Genomic DNA, 16,990 nt, shown 5'->3' on the forward strand with positions numbered 1-16,990 from the left:
CGGCATCAGGGAAATACAAATCAAAACCTCAATGAGATACCACCTCACACCAGTCAGAATGGCTAAAATTAACAAGTCAGGAAATGATAGATGTTGACAGGGATGCAGAGAGAGGGGAACCCTCCTACACTGTTGGTGGGAATGCAAGCTGGTGCAGCCACTCTGGAAAACAGTATGGAGGTTCCTCAAAAATTTGAAAATAGAGCTACCATATGACCCAGCAATTGCACTACTGGGTATTTACCCCAAAGATACAAATGTAGGGAACCAAAGGGGTACATGCACCCCGATGTTTATAGCAGCAATGTCCACAATAGCCAAACTATGGAAAGAGCCAAGATGTCCATCAACAGATGAATGGATAAAGAAGATGTGGTATATATACACAATGGAATATTATGCATCCATCAAAAGGAATGAAATCTTGCCATTTGCAATGACCTGGATGGAACTGGAGGATATTATGCTGAGCGAAATAAGTCAATCAGAGAAAGACAAGTATCATATGATCTCACTGGTATGAGGAATTCTTAATCTCAGGAAACAAACTGAGGGGGGTGGGAGGGATGGGGTGGCTGGGTGATAGACACTGGGGAGGGTATGTGCTATGGTGAGCGCTGTGAATTGTGTAAGACTGTTGAATCACAAACCTGTACCTCTGAAACAAATAATATATGTTAAAAAAAAAAAAAAAGAAGAAGATCGAAGGGAGAAATGAAGGGGGGGAAACTGGTGGGTTTCTGAGAAACAAACAGGGTTCTAGAGGGGAGGGGGTAGGGGGATGGGTTAGCCTGGTGATGGGTATTAAAGAGGGCACATACTGCATGGAGCACCGGGTGTTACACGCAAACGATGAATCATAGAACGCTACATCAAAAACTAATGATGTAATGTATGGTGATTAACATAATAAAATAAAATTTAAAAAATTTAAAGGCAAAAATCACCCTGTTTGGAGTCCGATCTTAATTCCAATTTGAAAGTCAGGGGAGTGGATACTATCCTCAGATGAATATTCTGCCACCTCAGGGTCATGAGGTCTAATATCCTTGGGGCCAATTAGAAACCTCACTGAAAGAGGAACACTGCCTTCTCAAACTCAGTTCCCTTTTCTACTTTGAATAACACTGTGGAAACAGATCCTTTTTATCATAGGAAAACTTCATTGTAAGCTGTGATGGTAACTGGTAGTTGCAGTGCAAGGAAACCATCATGTGTGGTGGGGATTGCGTTCAGCCAGAGAGGGCATGCCCCATTGAAAAAGGGCCCACTTCTCATCTCTAGCTTATTATTGACATGTAGAAATGAGGGCAATTCAAATTTTTATAGTGTAATTTCCCACTATTTGAAAGTTCAACAATTAACTCAAATATTAAAAACAAATAAAACCCACTGTCTGGGCCAAACAAAATAAGACTTCAAACCACAAGTGTGTGACCCATACTTAAGCAATTTTCCCTTTAGGCTAAATCATCTTAATTCCAAACTTTTCCAAATGGATCTCTAGGTCCAGACCTTTAATGAGAATCACGGCTGTACCCGTGAACTGTGTCAAGCTTTGCAGTCATCTGTAGTTGATAGGAGTTACAAATTTAACTTTTAGAAGTTGAAGTCCTACCTGGCAGATAGTTACACTATGTGCAAGCCTAATGCCCTCCTCATGCACGTCCTAAGAAATGTCTGCTATAGTAGGCAATCTCTACCCAGACCAGCACCATTGATAAGTGTTTTTCCTTAATGGAAAAGCGTATTTTCATAGCTTTTCCAGGAATATCTTGATGCCTTTAATGGAACCATAATCCGTTCCCTTATTTAATCTTCAATCACACAATGCTTATTTCACTGAATATAATGGCTTATGCACATTTTCTAATGGCCCCTAAATAAAAGACCTTTTTTTAAATTTGAAAGTGCTTCAGAGTATATATACAACGAGGAAAAGAACAGAACAGAAAAATGCCAGTTATTTAGTTGAAGTGAAAAAAAATAATGTTCAGAGTACAGAAACTTGAGTGATAAATCACTGTAATAAAATAATTAAAAAAGATTTGTCATTCTGACTATCTGAAATAGTATTTAAATTGTTCAGACATTTTACTAAAAATCTACTTAAAGAACTTTCAGATCCTATAGGAAAGTTTTTTATAAAACAGTATTTTAAAATATTTTCCATGAGAATCTATTCAGAAAATGTCTTAAATGGAATTTGAAAATCAAAATTTATTGCTCAAATTTGTCTTTTATGTGTTCTGGTTGGAGTTCATGGACTCTGCACAAAGTAAGCATTATTTTGAATATTTTCAGTTAGTTTAATATATAGTGTCATAAATAAAGGACAAGTTGTCTTCAGAGGCCTGCCTAGGAGTTTGGAGTGTGAAAAACATGGCACTTTGGCACTCAAAAACAATTCTCAAATGAAAATTACATAATTAAATAGAAGGACAAACAGGACACTGAATTCTTAAATGTGGAACTTTATAAAACATCAATTAAAACAAAATCACAAAACCCTAAATACAATGTGGTATCCTGGATTTGCTCATACAACAGAAAAAAGACATTCGTGGAAAACTGTTAAAATATGAATAAAGCCTGGAGTTAATAGTAATGTACCAATGTTGGCTTCTTGGTTTTGACAAATGCACCATGGGACTGTAAGATGTTAACACCAGAGGAAACTGGGTGATAGGTATATGGGAATTCTATTTTTGGAACTTTTTTGTAAATCTAAAATTATTCCAAAATAAAAAATGTCATTTAAAAAATCACAGAACAATAGATGTACTGATCTGTGCCCTTAAAGCGTCCAACAGACTAGAGTAGGCTGACAAAATTCACATGCAGCTAAGTGCCATTTGTGTATATATGTGTGGGTGCTGTGTGTATATGAAGTGGCTAGATGGGAGATATGTGAAAACAGTTAACACACGTCAATCTTTTCCTTTGAGCCCTGCTGCTCAAAGTTTAAAAGGACATAAATGAGGGCGGAAAGTGAGTTCCTGAACATTTTATTCATAAAATAAATGTTAATAAAATAAAATATATTGGTAAATAATAAATATATTTAAACTTTAGGAATTTGTCACGATGTTAAAAAAGATAGGTCATCTTAACTGGACAACTTTCAAACTTTGCTTTTTTCTGTGCGTTTTTGATTTTTTAAAACAATTTTGTGTCTTTTTGTGGTATCTTCAAATATATACCAATGAAAATGATTATGCTTTGTTTCCAAATTCTATAAAGCACAACTTTATACTCACTTCTGTCCCCTCATCAAAAAGACTACGTTGTGATAGGTTTCTCTTTTGCTGTATAGAACAGAGACATTAATGAGGTGGATGAAACATGTCAGCATGCTAAATTTAATAGGTCTGCTTTCGGGCAGGATATAGTAGGTCATGGCAAGCCAACACATTCACAGCAAAACCAAAAAAGGTAAGAACTACAAAACACATATTTTTAATGATATCAGAGAGTAAGGAAATAGCATAAACAAAAATTCCAGAGAAAGGAGAACCACGTTCTGAAATAGGCGGGCAGTTGTTGGCCATCATTTTGCTTAGGGTTTAAGAATTAATCTTGACTGAGGCAGAGAGCTTCCACTGGGGAAAAGAGATCCCAGCAGATCTTTTAGCCTTCTTCTGGGCTAGAGGAATCAAAAGGAAATGTGAAGGGTCTCAGTGATAGATGATAATGGTGGGACATCTGAAATGCAAGTAGAGTCTGAATTGTGCCAAACGACATATTGACATGGTTGAGATCTCAAGAATCAGGATTAGGACACACAGATCCAACTGACCAAAGGAATCTCAGATGGAAGCAGCCCAGGGTGAGCTCATCCATAGATTGACCACTGGGTGCTCGGAAGACGTCCCATGCTCCATGAGGAAAATGTATGCCAGCTGTCAGGATGACTCCACCCCAGATGACACTAAGAACTGAGTCCTGTGTGGGGCCTTCAGTCTTCTGGATTAAGTAGGTGTAACATTTTTTTTCTCTCTCAGTAAAGGTGAATTCAGGATATCTGCCTCGAGGGAGCCAGCATCTTTAATTTATACACAGAGTTGCATTGAATAACAGCAGCAGCTCGGTGCTGAAAATTGTGCAAGGGTAATAGAAGAGCCAAGCTCAGCTAGTGACTCAAAAGTGGAATCATTTCTTGATGGATTCAGTCACTGTTTTTTGTTTTTTAATTGGTTTTTAAACTCCACTATTCTTGGCTTTATTCCAACATGCATTGTTCTAAGAAGCCATGGAGGGAATGTCAAATTCTAGCTTCTTGGTGCACTTCACTTGTCACCAGAAAAGAACTTAAACCTGAATCAGCAGAAAGATTTGTTCCTGGGCTTGTTAATTACAGTGAAATTGAAGAATTAAAATGCAATGTCATGACCTCAGAAAGTATTTCATTCCCTTTATTTCATCCTCATCTCAATGTATAACCAGCCATATTTCAGTCTGGGGTTTATTTATTGCAACAAAGCAGGTATGTGGCACATGATGTAATCTCTAAACCACTTCAGCTTGGCCTATTTGTCAGTCGAGGCATGTGCTCAATTTAGAATGGCTTCTGCTCACTCAGATCTCTCTCAACATGCTCGGTGGTTAAAGAGTTAGATTTATATAAAGTTCTTGACACCACAATAAAAGAGGCCACATTTATATGAACTGCAAAGTGCAATAAAAGCTCAGAAAACCAAATAAAATCTTGAGGAACACTGCCAATATATGGGAAGACAGTATAGCATCTATTTTTATTTTATTTTGCTTTGCTGATTTGTATACTGAGTTCTCATAAATGGAAAAAAATTATATGTTCAAAAAAACCTGTTAAAGTAGCATCACATTGTTTTGTTCAATGAAGGGCTCAATTTGAATTTTGATTATAAACAATAGGAAATTGGGGCCACTTTAGAAGTTAATTTGTCACAAGTTTTTCTGGTCACAAGGAAGCATTTAATTTATACACTTTTATTCTTATAAAAGGCTCTAATAGAGGAAAATAAAACACCAAACATCAATAAATGTTATTTTAGCAAATATAATTTTTAGACGTACTATTAATTCCCATATATAAAACAGATGGCATATAGGAATACCATATATTTAAACATAAATCCAGGGTGCCTGGGTGGCTCAGTTGGTTAAGCGACTGCCTTTGGCTCGGGTCATGATCCTGGAGTCCCTGGTTTGAGTCCCACATCAGGCTCCCTGCTCGGCATGGAGTCTGCTTCTCCCTCTGACCCTCCCCCCTCTCATGTGCTCTCTCTCTCTCAAATAAACAAATTAAAAAAAAACCATAAATCCATTTAGAAATACTAGCTAGATCTTTTATAGCATCTTTCTCACATGGGTCAACTACAAAGACTGTAAGAAACAGTAGTTGCCATATATTACAGATTAATATTAGTTGCAGATAATTTATAATTTTTAGAATCAAGTCAATCTTTCACACAAGTTTAGGTTCCTCTGTTACTTCCTTTCATAACATCCTGTTCATCCTTTCATTTTATTTGTTAAATTATAATAATTGATGAATCATGCAATTTTTGTTAAAGTGCTTTTCCTGTTATGTTCTGAACTCCATAAGGTCTGGGACTATGTTTTCTTGTTCACTACACTTTGCTTAATATGTAGCCCAGTGCATAAAACATAGATGTGCTCAATAAAGGTGTGCTTAACGAATCAAGGACTGACAGATCTGCACCGCGGGTGGGCGAACTATGGCTCAAATCCAGTCTGTTGCCTGCTTTCTACAGCCATTAAGTTAAGAATGCTTATTTTTTTCTTCTATCTTTAAGTGGATCTATTTTTCAAATGATTATTTAACTACCTAAATAGCAGCCTCAGTTTTGCTTGTTGGCCCATAAATTCTAAAATATTTACTATTTGGCGCTTCAAGAAAAATGTTTCCTGACCCTGATTTAGACCACCCCTGTCTGAAAGAACTATGACAATGATGGAAATATTACATATCTGTGCCCTCCAACAGGATAGCCACAAACCACATATGGCTATTGACCACATGAAATTTGTCCAGTGTGACCGAGAAATGCAACTTTTCATTTTAAATAATTTAAATAAGCCCATGTGGCTAGCAGCTAGTGTATTAGCAGCAGATCTAGATATACAAAAGAAGAGATATCATGTAAACACAGTGAACACTTACTGGGAGATCAAACATATCTTTGGAAAAAATGAAAAATATTTGAACTTAGTTTGGCCTTTCTGGCAAAAAATTGAATAAAAAATAAATTATCATCAGTTCATTAAAACAACTAACATTATGACAGTACAAGACCCAAAGGTAAAGATTAATTCATTTAATTTGGCAGTTACACAGACACTCATTTAAAATAAGTGGTGGTTGGTTCTTCATTTACTATGAATGAAAAAAAATTATTTTGGGTAAGGCAGATAATGTTACTGTTCTATAAACGAGTAAATGAAGGACACTGCTTTTATGAAGATTTTGAAGTTTCTCTTTGCTTTATTGAAAGACACATCACTCACAAAGAAATTCTTGAAATACATAGAATGCTGTTAAAGCAAAATGTTCTCTAGCACAGTAGGAAAACATTAGAGCACATAAACAAGTAAAAACAGCAATATAATCCAACAGTATCCTCAAACAGCATTAAAACAGGTATTAAAGTGGCCTGAGAAGTAAAGATTCAAATTGCAAAGTGAAGTTTAAACACCCACATTCACATGTGATTTCAAGTCTTTAAGTTGAGAAGCGATTATAAGGAAATCTGAAATATGTGCTATTTAGGATTGAAATTATTTGCTGCTGTTATTTATAACACTTAAAGTTTAAAAATTTAAAAATTAGAGTATATTTCCTTTTCTTGCTTATACTGTTTCTTACATGTCTATATATGAAATAATATCTCCCTGAGTAAAACTACTTTGGCTGCCGCCTTTTATTTCAAATGATTTTATCATTAGGGAAAAATTTGAAATCATGGTGGACAAATAATCCCTTAATGCTTTTCCTGGCTAGCAAGTAATTTGTCAAAGCAATCCAATTTCCAAATAGCGTACAAACTCAATAAGACACTGAGCCAATGCATCTGTTCCTCTCTGTAGAGTATGCACAAATGCCTTTCATTTTGGGGGAAAATCCTAAGACTGAATTCTTTGAAAGGACAATTTAGCTCTAGTAACAAAATACCATTTATAATGTCTCTCTGATAAAACTTTAGAATTTTTTAAAAAGTCAAGTTTTATTTAGATGCAATTATTTATATGCAGCAATATTCACCCTTTTTAAGTGTACTGTTTAATGTATTTGACAAACATACAAATCACGCATTCACCACCCAAATTAACATATGGGACATTTTCATCACCCCAGAAAGTTCCCTTATGCCCCTTTGTAGACGATCCCTTTCTTTACACACAGCCCACTGGCAACCAGTGACCAATCTGTTTTCTGTTTCTACGGTTTCAACTTTTCTAGAATGTCATACAAATGGAATCATACAGAATGTAACCTGTTGTGTCTGTCTTATTTCACTTAGCCACTTAGCGTAATGCTTTTGAAATTCATCCATGTTGTTGCATATACATGTAGTCCATTGCTTGTTGTTGAGAAGTATTCCATCGTATGAATATATCATAATAATTTTATCCATTCTGCTGGTGATAGACTTTCAGCTAAGCAACTATTAACATTTGCTGTGTGGACATATGTTTTCGTTTCTCTTGGGTAAATATCTGTGAGTGGAATTGCTGGGTCATATGGTAAGTGTATGTTTAACTTTATAAAAAATCTGCCAAACTGTTCTCCAAAATAACTGTAGCATTTGCATTTGCCTGAGCAATCTTCAGAGCTCTCTTTGTTTTATGTGGGCTCTAACAATATTATCAATCCTTCTAATTTTAGTCATTTGAAAGGTTGTGTAGTGGTATCTCCCTGCCTCCTTGTGCTTTTAATTCATATTTTCTTGATGATTAATGATGAATATTTTTACACATGTTCATTGCCATTTGTATATATTTCTTGGTGAAATATTTGTTCAAATCTTTTGCCTTTCTTTTTACTGAGGTTTTTTTTTTTTTTTTGTATGTGTGTGTGTGTCTTTTTTTGTATTCTGCATACAAGCTCTTTATCAGGTAGGAGCTTTGCTAATTTTTCATTTCTTTTACCAATCTGTGGACTGTCTTTTCATTTTCTTAACATGTCTTTTGAAGGGCAGACATTTTAAATTTGATGAAGTCCAATCTGTGAAATCTTCACTTATGGTTCATGTTTTTGGTGCCAAGAAATCTTTCCTTAACCAAAGGTCACAAATATTTTTTCCTATGTTGTCTTCTAGCAGTTTTTTACATTCGGGTCAAAGATCCATTTCAAGTAACCTGTATGTGATATGCGGTAAAGGTTAAGCTTTTTTGGTTTTTCATTTTGATATGCAGTTGTTTGCAACACTTGTTGAAAAAAGTATTTAAACCCACTGAATTGCTTTGGCAGCTTTGTCAAAAGTCAACTGACTGAACAGGTGTGGGCTGATTTCTGAGCTCACTAGTCTGTGCCATTCATCTATATAATTATCTTTAAACAAATACCACCCTGCTGTTATTACTGAAGTTTTCTAGTAAGTCTTGTAGACTGTTGTATTTTATATAAATAAAGTGGAGTGTAAGTGGAGACCTCACTGATTTGAGAAGATACCATTCCTCCAAAGATGAAAGAATTGCTATTCTTGGTAGTTACTTTAGGTGCTCTGTTTCCCTGTGTTCCACAGACAGGGGACTGACTGAGCCCAGGGGATCCACAGATAGAATTCAGGGCATCCGTGATCTTGGGAGCTTGGAGAAAATGTTCTTCTTTATTCTAATTGCTAATCGTAATTTAGGGTTTCCTTCAGTTCTAACGTAGACAACAAACCTCAGCAGTACTGGCAGTACTTGCGACTCTTGCCAATAGAAAGTACAGATATTTCTGTGTCACATTACATTATGGCCGGGATCTTCAAATATTGTTGACATTTACTGCTACTTAAAAATTAGAGTTTTAGAACTGCTACATGATCTTTTTATTCAATGAGTTAATAAACACACACATACTACTAAATTATAACTTTAAAAAAATTTTTAGTAACGATCTCAATATGATTGGTTTCCTTTGTCATATTATGTATTTCACTTTGTATTTAAAAGAAAATGTTTGAGAAGAGGCCCAAAGACATTTCCAGATGGCCAAAGGGGTCCATGGCACAGAAATGGTTTAGATTTGCCCTCTGTATTCCCATTTCACAGACCTACTACTTAGGCTGTCTTGCAATAAAAGTGTCTTTACTACTTCAGTTTAGAATATTGCACTATTACCAGCTCTGTGTTATTTCATCTTACACTATATATAATCATAATATATTGTATATTATTTCATCTTATTAAGAAAGTTTCAATAAACCTTCATTAAACATGTGAGATTAGACAATGTTGCAGGTCAGAATCTGGAGATTCAAAGGTGTATCACGTGGTTCTTGCCTTTGAGGAACTTAGGTTCCACTAGGCAGATAAGGAAGTAGGCATGCAATTTACATTCTATGTGCCCTAATAAGCATACATGGGAGTGACCAAGATGATGTTCTTACCCTTCACTTGGGTGGTGGTGGAGGTATGGGCAGAATATCAGCAAATGCTTCCCACAGGAATTGACACATATGAGGACACCTGGAGAATAAGAAAGCAGTAACTAGGATGGGAAGAGACTATGTCAGACAGAGGAAACATGAGCAAGCATCCAACTCAACTCTGCCTGGAGCCCTGGGACAGAAGAATGGCCAAGGGAGGAATTATGCATTGCTTATCCCCAACTCCCCTAGGAAATGTCAAGGAAGACAATCATTCTCACAATGTAGAAGCTGAAACAGCTTCCCCCACTTTTTTTTTTTTTTTTAAGATTTTATTTATTTGACAGAGAGAGACACAGCAAGAGAGGGAACACAAGCAGAGGGAGTGGGAGAGGGAGAAGCAGGCCTCCCGCCGAGCAGGGAGCCTGATGCGGGGCTCGATCCCAGCACCCTGGGATCATGACCTGAGCGGAAGGCAGACGTTTAACGACTGAGTCACCCAGGTGCCCCCAGCTTCCCACTCTTGATTAGAATATTCAGCTTGCATTTACCAGGCAAAAGTTCTTTTTCCCAGGTCCTTTCCCCAGAAGCTGTTAAAGTGCTGGGCCCTTGGCCAATGGAACCCTTCTTGCAAGGGCCCCTCCCTATTTCCTGTGCCTTCTTCAGGGTGCCCTCCCCAGGCTCTCTTAGTGTGTCTCCTAGGCTGTAGCCAGTTTCCTTTACTCCTAGACTGGTGGGTGGCACATGATCATGCACTTAGCGTGGGCAAAGGACAGGAACACCTGAATACGGATTCATAGCCCTGATCTCTCCTTTAGCACTTCAGTCCCAGAGGACCCAGGCTAGAGCAGCAAGATCCTCTCCCATCCTGGATTGAATGAGTCATTTATTACATCCTAAACAGAGATTGTTACTAAGAAACATTCCTATTTAAACTGTCCTCAAGCCGGGCAGCAGCGGGGCTGCTCAGCTAATTAGGGACTAATTGACTCTTTAGCAATGTTATCAGCTGTGACAGAGTCTTTCCTGCCTGTGTCTGCCAGAGTACTGGGACCATTCTCTGTGATGGGCTCCATTTTCACTTTGTTTATCAGGATCTAAATGGAGCAAATTCCAGCCTCATATCCCTGATATCTCGTGAAGATAGGAGTGTAGATGTAAAATCTTTATATTTTTGAGGGTTTCTGTTTAGTCCGGGAAATTGTTTCATCTTGCTCAGTGATCCTTATGGGAAATAGACGGTCTACCTTTTAGAGGTTTCTGCTTACAATTACTGAGGCAACATTACACTTTCTGAGGAAGAGGATGGTGCCCTTTCTTTCTCTTGTGTAGGAGAGGATTTTTTTTTTTCCGTTTTTGTTAGGCATTTTTAATTACGACCATAAAATTTCATGACTTCACTTACCTGGCATTATTCTTTTCTCTCAGAGGAAGGGCTAGTTTTTTCCCATGGAGGATCAGTGTATTCATTTCCTCCCTTTTCTCCACAGCATGTTCTGAACGTGTTCACTGCTAGGCATAGGACAAACAGTAAAAATGATATGTTTTCTGCCCCTCCAGGATGGACGGAGGAACAAACATTTTAAAAGTAAGTGCAATGAAGTCATATTCATCTGTACAAAGTTAGGACATCATAAAAAAGACAGTGACTTATATGTGGAGAAAACATCGTAAATATTAAAGGACAATGTAGGAATGTGTTGACTAGAAGAGAAAGGGATGTTAGCCTTCCTAGGAGGGATCAGTGAGGGCAAAGTCCAGATGGAGGCAACACTTGAGATACTGTGAGAGTCACAGAAAGTCTGGATACTTTGGAACTATGGTTAGATGGAGTGCAGCAAAAGATTATGTTGATGAAGTAACCAGGAAAAGCATCATGGGAGATTTGGATGCCATGCTAAAGAGTTTGGATTTTCCTGTAAGAAAATGGGAAGGCCATAGAAGAGTTATCGGCGGGGGTAGGAGATTGATGCCAAGGAAACCAGGAGGTTCTTATGAGGCTCTGAACTTAGAGAGTAGGAGTGGCACTGGAGAGGGGAGGCAGTGAAGAGAAATGTAAGAGATTGAATGACAATGACTTAATGTTTAAACGGTTTGGAAGGAGAGAGGAGTCTAGTGTGATTTTGGTTTTCAGTGGCAAGTTTCCTTCACTGAAAAGGAGTATCAGAGGAGAAGTGCTTTTGACAGGAAAGTTTAATTTTAGACATGTTGATTTTGAGGTGCTAGGGGAATACCCATGGGAAATGGCAATGTCCTTCAGGCAGTTGGGTAAACATGCCCAAAAGCTCAGGAGAGAGATTCAGGAGGGAAAGCTAGCCTAGAAATTAAATCTGAGTGAGCATCATCAGATACAGGCAGTTTTGGAAGCCATGACCATGTTTCTTGGAAAGCATATAGATTGAAAAAGGCCCAAGAACAGCCCTCAAAGGAAAAAACTAATATTTGAATGACAAACAGAATAGTCTGCAAAGAAGGCTTGGAGTGAACAAAGAGTGGAAGGAGAAAACTCTAAAGTAAAGTGGCTCTTTTGGCTTCTGGGAAGCAAGTTCTTGGGGGTCAGATGTTCCCTCCACCTCCCTAAATCTTATGGCCTGTTTCTCTCTGTATTGGCTTTATCTCTTCTCTCTCAGGATGTCTTCCTCTGCTCATTTGTAGTTTCTGACCCTCATAATTTTGGGTTCACATGGTCAAATGTTGCCTCCAGAATCTCTTTATACAACATGACCTTTTAGTTCCCATGCCAAAGTGTTTTCTATTTCAATTCCTAAGAAAGAGAGAATCTGATAGGTCTGACTCTTCTTTTTGAGCCAGGTCACAATCAGGGATCTAGACTACCTTGACCAGGTGTCTACTCTCACTCCTATCACCTGTGGTCTTAGTATAAAATATGGCTGCCCAGGTTCACCCTTTGGTGAAAGAAGAAAAGAATGTGGTCAAGTTGAATGACAGCTATAGTTTAAGAAAGTTTAAAGATGCAAATCCTCAACAATGGCAGATACCATAGCATGGTCAAGAAAGAGTCCTTTGGGTCTAATGATATGGATGCCAGCAAGGGCACTGGCCAGTTGCTGGGATGGCAGAGAGGCATCTGGTTGCTCTGAACTGGCAATGAATAAAGGCAGGAAGTGGAGACATAGAGTTGTGGCTTCCCCTCAACCATGATCTTAACCTCAAACTTTATAATAAAAAGGCAAGGAAGGGGGGTGGTATTGATACAGAACACAGAGTCTAGCGGTAGTTGTCCTTTTTTTTCCTTCTCAAACATCTATTTTATTTCTTAGGTATTTGCCCTTGTTCTGGAGTATAACTGTGGGTCAGGACTTACGAGCACAGATAACAGAATTACCCTTAGAAAAATAAAGTATCTCTTCAAATGAGACTGTGGGAAGGAGGGCAGGAGAAATGATGTTGCTGATCTATAGGAAAGGTAAGAGGTTGGCAAAGGGCACCTAAGTCTACTCTGCAAAGTCTCTCTTCACTTCAACCTTATCTAACACAGGCCTTTATATACTTTCTTAGCCAAATGAACAAACAAACTCCGGTAGTGGCTAAAAGTTTGTAGCCATGAGGTTCTTGATGTTCCTGGAGAAGAAGGGGAGCAGTGATATAATGAAATAATACTGATCTTGGGAGCCAGAAAACCTGGGTCACCTTGGGAAAATTATGTACATGTCTTTGAATTCCACTGTAGAGCGGGAATGTTTTACTTACTGACACAGGTATATCAATATACTGTGGAAACTTAGAAGAAGGAAAAATTAAGCCTGCTAAGGTCACTTGGGGAAGAGTTCCAGAGAAACTGGCTTTTGAGGTGGGTCATGAAATATGAGTAGAGCTCATAGAGCTCACCAGGCTAGAAGGTAAGGAAAAAGGGGTTTGACTCAGGCTAAGTGTACAACATCATACACAGAATGTGACCATCAGAGGCCTGGAATAATAATTATCATACACAGAAAGCAACCATCAGAGGCCTTTATGGCCTCTGAATCACCAAAAACTTGGAACTACATGCCTTCGCCTTGTCACCTGAACAAAACACATGCACTTCCCATCAGCTAGCCCCATCATGTTCTTATGTCTATACTGCTGAGTTCTTCCTTATTCTCTCTCATTCTCCCACTGCTGCTGTCCTTTTCCACTGAGGCCTTCATCTTTTTCACCATATACCACTTTCCCCTGAAGCTTAACATTTGTTTATTGTCAATTGATGCTATTTTCCTACATAAATTCTCTGAATAACGTTTTTTATTTTTTTCCAAGTACTCTTCTCTCTCTAGATATTCTTCCTCAGTAATCACTTGAATACTCATAACTTAGACAACCATTTATGGATCTTGAGCTCTAACTTTCCTATGGGCTCTAGGTTGCATATTGGATATCTTTATCATTTGGGTGTTGCACAGACACAGCATACCCAAAATATTGAACAATAATCCTAATTCTCAAGCAAACCTAGACTTTCTTCCTCAGTAAATGGCCATACTACTCAGCTAGCCAACCAAACTAGAAACTTGGAGGGAGGTGAAAGGTGTATCCTAGACTTCATTCTCTCCCTCACCTATGATACACAATCAGTAACAAAGTCATGATAATTTTACCCCTTGGATTATTATTTTTTTTCTTTTCCATTTCTACTTCCCCTGCCTTAATCCAGGCATTATCACTTTTCACTTAGGTTTCTGAAATGTGCTCCTGTTTTTCTGGCCTCCCTTCAATCCATCCTCTAGCCTATTGCACAGTGATTTTTCTAAAATAGAAATATAATCATATCACTCTCTTCTTAAACTCCCTCAATGAATCCTTATGCTGTGAGAGGAAATGTACCTCTTTAGCATGGCATTCAAGGTCTTCTAGATCTAGGATCCTGTCAAACCTCTTTGTGGTCTTATCTCCATACTCACCGTTCACATCAAATCTACTTTCAGGCCCCTATAGAGACATGCCGTTTCATGTTTTTGTAATAATTGTTGCTAATCCTTATTAAGAGGTTACTATTTACGAAGGTCTCTGTTAATTGATCTATTCCTTCTCACAACCCCAAGTGGTCTGTTACTATTTCCCCCACCAGTTGACAGACAGAAAAAATGAGGCACAAATCAGTTAAGTAACCTAACCAAGGTCACACAGCTAGTGAGGGACACAACTAGAATTTGAACGCTTATCAGTCTCTCTCTAGAATCCATTCCTTTAACCACTATATATAGCATTACCACACTGTCCCTTCTTCTGGAAGACCTTTCTTTTTTCACTTTCCTTACCTCATACTTACTCTTCATCCACTTAATCTGGCTTCTCCTTCCATCAAAATTCTGAAAAATCTCTCACAAAAAATATCAGTGAGCTCCAAAGGAAAATTTTCCATTCTCTTCTTACTTGATCTCTCAAATGCTTTCAACCACTGGTCACTCCATAGGCCCTGAAATATCTTCTTCTGTGGTTCATATGATGATATATTCTTGGTCTTTCTAGTTTATCTCTGAATGTGCTTTCTCAGCCTCCTTTATTGCTCATCCTCCTCTACAGAATCTTCATACTGGAGTCATTAAAGATTCAGTCCTAGTTTCCCCACTCTTCTCTCCCTGTGCTTTTTGCACTGAGTATCTCATCCATATCCTAGCTTCAATTTCCATCTACATGTTGATAACTTCTAAACTTGCATTCATGCTTCCCTTTGTTCTATATTGACCCTTACACACCAGTGCTTCTTTAACATTGCTTGAATTTCTCAAAAGCACGCTACACTCAACATATTCAAAATGGAATTGTCAGTTTTCTCCCAAAGATTGTTCTTCAGTGTACCTTAGCACCATCTTTCATCTAGTCAAATGATCTAGACAACTGTTATAGCCCATCGACCAAAGAGGACTAGGAAAAAACCCTGTAGTCCAAGTTAGATTTATTTCACTTACTGCAGCTGAGGGAATGCACTCCAGAGGAATTGTAGGTTGTCTCAATAGAGTTTTAGGAGCTTCTTTTAGGATTTAGGTAGGCCTGTATTGCATGGTTATAGAGAGGATTTAAAACCATGGGATCCAGTTTTGAATCGGAGATTGTCAAAAAGCTAGGGAAATTCAATGACTGGTTTTGCTTTTTTTTTAAATTTAATTTATTTTATTTGAGAGAGAGAGATAGCATGTGTGTGCATGTGCAAGAGCAGGGGCGGAGGGAGAGGGAGAGAGAGAATGTCAAGTAGACTTCATGCTGAGTGCAGAGCCTGCCATGGGGCTCGATCTCAGGACCCTGAGATCATGACCTGAGCTGAAATCAAGAGTTGGATGCTTAACTGACTGCACCACCCAGGTGCCCCTTTGCTTTTTTTTAAAAAAAAGCAGGATCATTATGGGGCGCCTGGGTGGCTCAGTCATTAAGCGTCTGCCTTCGGCTCAGGTCATGATCTCAGGGTCCTGGGATCGAGCCCCGCATCGGGCTCCCTGCTTGGCAGGAGGCCTGCTTCTCCCTCTCCACTCCCCCTGCTTGTGTTCCCTCTCTCGCTGTATCTCTCTCTGTCAAATAAATAAAAATCTTAAAAAAAAAAAAAAAGCAGGATCATTAAAGTGGCCTGAGGGTGATCACTGCTAAAGAAGTAGGAGTTAACATGTTAGAAGAGAGGATGTTGAGAATGACTCTGTCTCTTGTTCCAAGCATGCCACTGAGTGAATATTATCCATAATTGTCATTTATTTTACATTTTAGTATCTCCAAGTTTTAGCTAGGTACTTTTGGTAAAAATGACTTGAAGTCTCAGCTTTAATTTTCCAGTACAAAAAATAAAAGAATTATCCATTATTATTTCAGACTGAAAATTCAAAATTACATATAGTTTTAGTTGCACACATATTTTCCTTCACTTTAGTACTGAAACATTTTTTAGGCTAAGAAAAACCCCCAAATATTATTCTAGTCATTTGCAAAAAGAGTTCCATCTGATTGGCAGACAATGATACCTACCCATTTAGAGGCAGGAAAACCAAGAAATCATCAATTGCTTGAGGTCTACAGGGTTATACATCCACCATTATCTTGCTTTTCTCAAGAGGAAACTGAAAAAATGGAAGAAGGCCAACACAGAAGACCCTCAAATGATCAAGTGGTAAGACAGTCACTGTAGTGGTTAGGTGGTTAGACTCTCAAGCCAGAACACCTGGATTTGAATCGTGACTTTACTGTTCCATAGCTTTCTTCCTGCATCCTCCTACTTGGAGCAAGTTGCTTGACCTCTCTGTATTTGAATTTCCTCTATAGTAAGCGGCAGAAATAATATAGTCCCTTCCTCTTAGGATTATTGTGAGGATTGAGTAAGTTAATAAAGTGCTTAGAACAGCACCTAGCACGGCATAGGCACTCAATAAATATTTACTTGGCATTATTATTATAACCCATCATGTCATTTGGAGTTTAAAAAACCTTTT

General features: G+C 38.1%; 1 protein-coding gene across 4 annotated transcripts in view; it reads right to left on the reverse strand.

The window, feature by feature from the left end:
- Positions 1-16,990, reverse strand: part of METTL25 (methyltransferase like 25) — a 158,646-nt gene that overhangs the window by 22,492 nt on the left and 119,164 nt on the right. Inside the window, exons 13-15 of one of the 4 annotated variants that reach the window (XM_064590835.1) lie at positions 10,987-11,093; positions 9,603-9,681; positions 4,790-8,364 (exon numbers count right to left, since the gene is read on the reverse strand). The gene's annotated coding sequence lies outside the window, so the exon portion shown is untranslated. Of the gene's footprint in view, positions 1-4,789; positions 9,682-10,986; positions 11,094-16,990 lie in introns of those variants that run through there. The other 3 variants (XM_064590833.1, XM_064590836.1, XM_045872893.3) reach the window with 3 other exon arrangements.

This window comes from Mirounga angustirostris, unplaced genomic scaffold (genome assembly GCF_029215605.1).
Source record: "Mirounga angustirostris isolate CCGP_5_RB_7025 unplaced genomic scaffold, mMirAng1.0.hap1 SCAF_5, whole genome shotgun sequence".
In the NCBI taxonomy this organism is placed as follows: Eukaryota; Metazoa; Chordata; class Mammalia; order Carnivora; family Phocidae; genus Mirounga; species Mirounga angustirostris.